Below are 6000 nucleotides of genomic sequence, written 5' to 3' on the forward strand. Positions count from 1 at the left end.
TTGGCCTAGTAGCCGTCTTCAGCCCAGCTCCAATCTATCAATTCGGCCCAGCTATTATAGTCCGGTTTACTCCCTAGCAACTCATAGGAATGGCAGTGAGCAGTGCGTTGGCTCAGCTGCAGCTGCCCTGTGCTCTGCCACGGGTCCCTAAATCACTTAGCCGCTTTTGAACATTTGACCCTAAGGCTACTGCCCAGGTCATTGACGTGCTGCGAATGAACCCACATGTCTTTTCACTTAGCGGGCCAGAGCCTCATCTGGTGTAAAGCTGCATCATCCCGCTGAGGCCAGTACAGCTCCTCTGATTTACACAATGTGTGCAAAAATACTGGCCCAGACGTGGCGTTGTGACCACGGTATGGTGGGCAAGGGGCTTCCTGGGGCCAACTGGAGGCTGGCGTGGTTCCTGGTATGCATTAGGGCAGCAGGAAGAGAGCCCTCGCTTGTATGAAGAAATTAAGAAATAATGATGATAAGTCTGGCTGCTCAATGGATTGTTCCAGGAGTTGGGATCAGGCATAATGCCAGCCATGCCCCCTTTTCTCTGGCCATGCCCTTCACGCAAGCAGCTGGGAGGCAAATGAACCAAGCCAGCTGGGTGAGGTAGATTCTCATAGGGTATCTAAACCAGGTGGGGTAGCACCCCAACAAATTAACAATGATTATCGGGGGCATCCGTGGAGAATATCAGGGTGCTTGCAAGAAGGATGTCTAGCATAGCCATAGTGCCTTTCCAAGGAAAATGAAACGAGCTTCTTGATCTTCATTCACTGGCCCAAGATATGAGAGTCCCGGGGTCTTGTAACACTAACAGGTCCCTTAGCCACTGTTCACATGTTAAATCTACACTTAATCAAGTGATCAGCTAAAGCTCGATTTCTCGTCCTTATTTACTTTCTGAGATGATCAATATTAAACTATCTTCTCCTGACTGTACAGCACACAGGGAAAGTCTTACCAAGCTAGCTTACCACGTTAGCTTGTCCCACCTTTCTAGCCGAGGTATATCAGGGTTTATTTATATGGCGTTCTGCAGTAACAGGAGTTCATTGAGTGGCATTAGCATTTGATTCCTATTAGTGGAGCCTTCCCACACATATTGGGCCTGATTTTGTATTACCCCGCTCCTAATGCAGTCATTTACACCAGGGCAAAGTGGAACTAAAAGGCTACCATTCTGATCCAGTAGTGTGTTATACTTGCTTGGGCGTTGGAGAATCAGGTCCATTGCATATAGCCGCAATCTCCAGACGTTTGCAAATCCCACTTCTGCAGTACAGTCGGTGTGATGTGTCAACATTTCTAGCCAGTGTGATGTGTCAACATTTTCATTAGGCTTAACGTACTCAGATGAAAACAAATCTGTGGTCTGCCGGTGGGAATCCAATAACAAAGTGCAATTCTTTGAACAAGTTCTGTAACATTCTCCACTCTGCAGTAGACTCTCAAAATAAACAGTGCTAGAGATCCTTATTACAGGTAGAGATGGTCAAAAAAAATTTAGACAGACCAGTTTTCCACTGGAAAATGCAGTTGCATCGAAATCAAAACATTCTGTGGGAATATCGGTGACATTTTAGATGGCAAACCATTTTGCCTTTCTCATTTCATTGCGATGTCAGGAAGTTTTGTTTCAATAAAGTAAGAACATTTCATTTCAACATTAGCATTTTAATTTAGTTGTGACTTTTAGATTATTGTATTATGTGCATTGTACTATTGTTTTATACATATGTTTGGTATGTATTATATTTCGTATTTTGGATTGCATTCGAATGTTTTGACATTATCAGAATAAAACAGTTGAACATTACAAAAAAGAAAATTTTTGATGTTTCCAAATGGTAATTTGGGGGAATTTCTGTTCAGGGGGGGGATTAAATTTTGACTTTTTGTTCCAGTTGGGAGTGTTGGGATTTCCTAAGGGACAGAAATTCTGTGACCAGCTCTCGTAACGGGTAATCGTCAGACAAATGGGAGAGACAAGTTCTACACCCCCCAGGGACCAGGCGGGAGAATTCTGCAACAGCATTTCACTCACACTTTCTTCTGTCTTCACACCCTATCTTCACCTATCTGCTGTTTCACACTACTCTACTTCATCATAAGGATCTGGCATGTGAGGGCTGCTTGTTGTGGTTATATGTCATTGATTATTTGTAACACAGTAATGCTTAGAGGCCCCAATTTGGATTTGGGTTCCATAGCTCTAGGTGAAACACATCCCCCTGCCCTGAAGATCTTATTATCTAAATAGACAAGGCACATGAAGGAAAGGCTATGTTCCCTCATTTTATAGATGGCAAAGAGAGACACAATGACTTGCAGAAGATCACTCATTGAGTCTGCGGTACGCCAAGGATTGAATCCAGATTTCTTGAGTCTCAGACCAATGCCTTAACCACAAAGCTACCTTTCCTTATCCACTACCGTGGAAATGGACTATGGCTTGCCGGAAGCCATCAGTGCTTTTCACACTGTCCTGTCTGAGAGTAATTTTGGGGGGAGGGGGAGGGACACTTTTTTTTAACCTTATTCATTTGTTCGTGATAGGAGAGGAACTGGCCCAAATGTGTACATGCTACAATGGAGTTATACCAGGGATGACTTTGGCCCACTGGCTCCAACCCAGCATTGACCCAAAGGCAGACTAACTTCCTATTGTTTGCATTCCTTAGCCCTGGCAGACAGAAGTCGATGCACACTAGATTTGCCCCACTCTCCCCAGAAGAAGGACTTGTGTTGCCATACGGCAGCTCTCCCAGCTGAAGGCTAGGTGGATGTCCTTTCAAATTGCTAGCGCACGGTTGGTGCTTTGTCCACTCGGTTTTTTTGTTAAGCACTTTGAAGATAAATTATGCCTAATTACAATGACTGGCTTCCTTTAACCTGAAAAGGAGCAGAGATAGGCCAATGCTGAGTGCTTTTCAGACTCCCTTCCGGAATGTTTCAAGTACTGCTGAGCGGACACACGCTGAAAAACCTAGCTTTTGAATGAAGCTGATTAAAGAAACGGTCACTGGATACTACAGGGGTCTTAAATACTTCAAGCACATTATCCAAAGTCAGCCCTGACCAACTAGAATTACCCCATGACAAAAGGCTGTGAAACTGACCCATAAGAAGCCGTTAATATGGCCCTGATCCCCAGGTGCAGCTGAAACAGAACTGGTGCAGCTGGACAAAATTGGGAGGAGGGAGCTTTAAGACACCTTAACGCGTCAGTCAACTGGGGCGCTGACCAGTCTAAGGGCTGGTCCACAGTGGAAACTTACATCCGCCTCGCTGCATCTCTCAGGGGTGTGGAAAAGCTACATCCGTGAGAGCCGGAGCTAAGCCAACCTGCCTCCCCGTGTAGAGAGTGCTACAGACGGAGGAATTCTTCCAACAACTTTGCTGTCGCCTCTTGGGGAGGTGAATTTACTACCCCTTCGGTCGCTGTAGTCAGTGTCTGCACTGAATCGCTACAGCAGCGCAGCTGTCATGGTGCGGCTGTAGTATTTTAAGGGTAGACAGCCCCTAATTTAGAGCAGCATCAGAGCTGCTCCACATTATGCCTGACTGGCCGCACCCCAAGAGGCAACTGAATCAGCCAGAGCTCAGCAGCGTGTAGGAGTGATTGCTTCTCGCCCCCTTTTCCCCGGCCATTCCCTTTGTAACTAGCCATGAAGAATCCTTCCCTAGCCAGATAATATGGTTTGACAGCTGCTTTGCACAGCCGGAGTAGCTAGAACCAGCCTTAACAGGACCACGCCCTGTGTTTGTAATCTTGTATCAAGTTAGACGTTGATCACTTTTGAAAAGATGATTGCTACTAAGCATTTAAACGCGTCTGATTAGAACGGTCTCAGACGCAAACTGCAAAGCAGATTTTCCGAAGTTCCAAGCACCCACAACTCCAACTGCAGCAGGTGCTCGGGACTCCTGAAAATCAGGTGTGACACAGGCAGACAAATAAAACATTTTCTTCGGTGGATTGACCTAAACTGGCTGAGGGATTGTCATCCCCCCACAAGATGCCCCAAAGCGCTCACTTTAACATCTCCAATTCAGCTTTGAGAGGTGTAAGGACTCGTTTAAACCCGGAGGCAGCTCTACTGATCTCCATTTCTCAAAGCTTTTCAGTAAATCGTTCCAATAACAAGGAGTTTAAGATATAAAAAACCTCTTCTTCTTCTTCTTCTTTTTTTTTAAACAGACAGGGCATTCAGCCAAAGTCTCGGCCTCAGTAGGCCTTCATCAGGGCATGGGGCCAGACAGCTTCTTATTGCCTATAACACTGAAAAGGCTCGAAAGCATAAATTATTCCAGCTAAAGTCAGCAAGTAACTTCCACTCTATAAATTGTCTCCAGAGCTGTCATTTCGGAGGATAGCAGAAAAAAGAACGCATGCATTTTGCTAAATCCACGGCCTATTGTCTAAATTATGCCTCCTCCCCGACACACACACACGCGTTGGCCAGCAGCCATCACAAATTCAGATCTGTACATCTCACAGGATGCTGCATCGGCAGCGAAGGCCGGAGGCTGCCTCCGGCCCCCCAGACTGGCAGTTCAGTGCCGGTTTCAGATCAGGACCTGCATGTGGCCCAAACCACACCAATGATTTTACTTATTACTTAGCTTCACGTGGGAGAGAGGGAAGAAAAACAAAAGAGAAACCCCCGTCATTGAGCTCGCCTGCTAAAAATAACACGGAGCTGCAGCCACATCAGCGCCAGTGGTGGGAGGGGCTAGTTGTCCCCAGCGCGTGACCGTCAGAGACGCTAGCTATGTACTTGGAGCGGCTCGCCCCTCCTGCTGCTTGTACTGCCGCAGCTATGCCTCTGTTTTTAGGCACTAGGCCTATGTGAGAAGCACGCACCCCAGCTCGAATGTACCGTACATCTCCACTGCAGCTGGGGGCGTGCAGAGTCCGCAGACAGACCCATGCTAGCTCAGGGTGAGCTAGCAGGCTGAAAATACCAGGCCCAGAGGTAGCACATAAGAACATAACATAAGAAAGGCCATACTGGGTCAGAACCAATTGTCCATCTAGCCCAGTATCCTGTCTTCCAACAGTGGCCAATGCCAGGTGCCCCAGAGGGAATGAACAGAACAGGTAATCATCAAGTGATCCATCCCCTGTCGCTCATTCCCAGCTTCTGGCAAACAGGACACCATCCCTGCCCATCCTGGCTAATAGCCATTGATGGACCTATCGGCCATCTAGTTCTTTTTTTAACCCTGTTATAGTCTTGACCTTCACAACATCCTCTGGCAAGGAGTTCCACAGGATGACTGTGCGTTGTGTGAAGAAATACTTCCTTTTGTTTGTTTTAAACCTGCTACCTATTAATTTCAATTGGTGACCCCCTAGTTCCTGTGTTATGAGAAGGAGTAAATCACACTTCCTTATTTACTTTCTCCACACCAGTCATGATTTTATAGCCTCTATCATATCCCCCCTTAGTCGTCTCTTTTCCAAACTGAAAGGTCCCAGTCTTATTAATCTCTCCTCATACGGCAGCTACCCCTAATCATTTTTGTTGCCCTTTTCTGAACCTTTTCCAATTCCAATAGATCTTTTTTGAGATGGGGCAACCACATCTGCATGCAGTATTCAAGATGTGGGACTACCATGGATTTATATAGAGACAATATGATATTTTCTGCCTTATTATCTATCCCTTTCTTAATGATGCCCAACATTCTGTTCACTTTTTTGACTGCTGCTGCACAGTGAGTTTTCAGAGCATTATCCACAGTGAAGCCAAGATCTCTTTCTTGAGTGGTCACAGCTAATTTAGACCCATCATTTTATATCTATAGTTGGGATGATGCTTTCCAATGCGCATTACTTTGCATTTATCAACATTGAATGTCATCTGCCGTTGTGTTGCCCAGTCACCCAGTTTTGAGAGACCCTTTTCTGGCTCTTCGCAGCTACCTGGGACTTAACTTAGCAGGGGTGGTGGCTCGAGGGAGCCGCCTGAGGACGTACCCCGGAAGTCTGGGTGG

Source organism: Terrapene carolina, unplaced genomic scaffold (genome assembly GCF_002925995.2).
Source record: "Terrapene carolina triunguis isolate 2854851 unplaced genomic scaffold, T_m_triunguis-2.0 Scaffold132, whole genome shotgun sequence".
NCBI lineage: Eukaryota > Metazoa > Chordata > Testudines > Emydidae > Terrapene > Terrapene triunguis.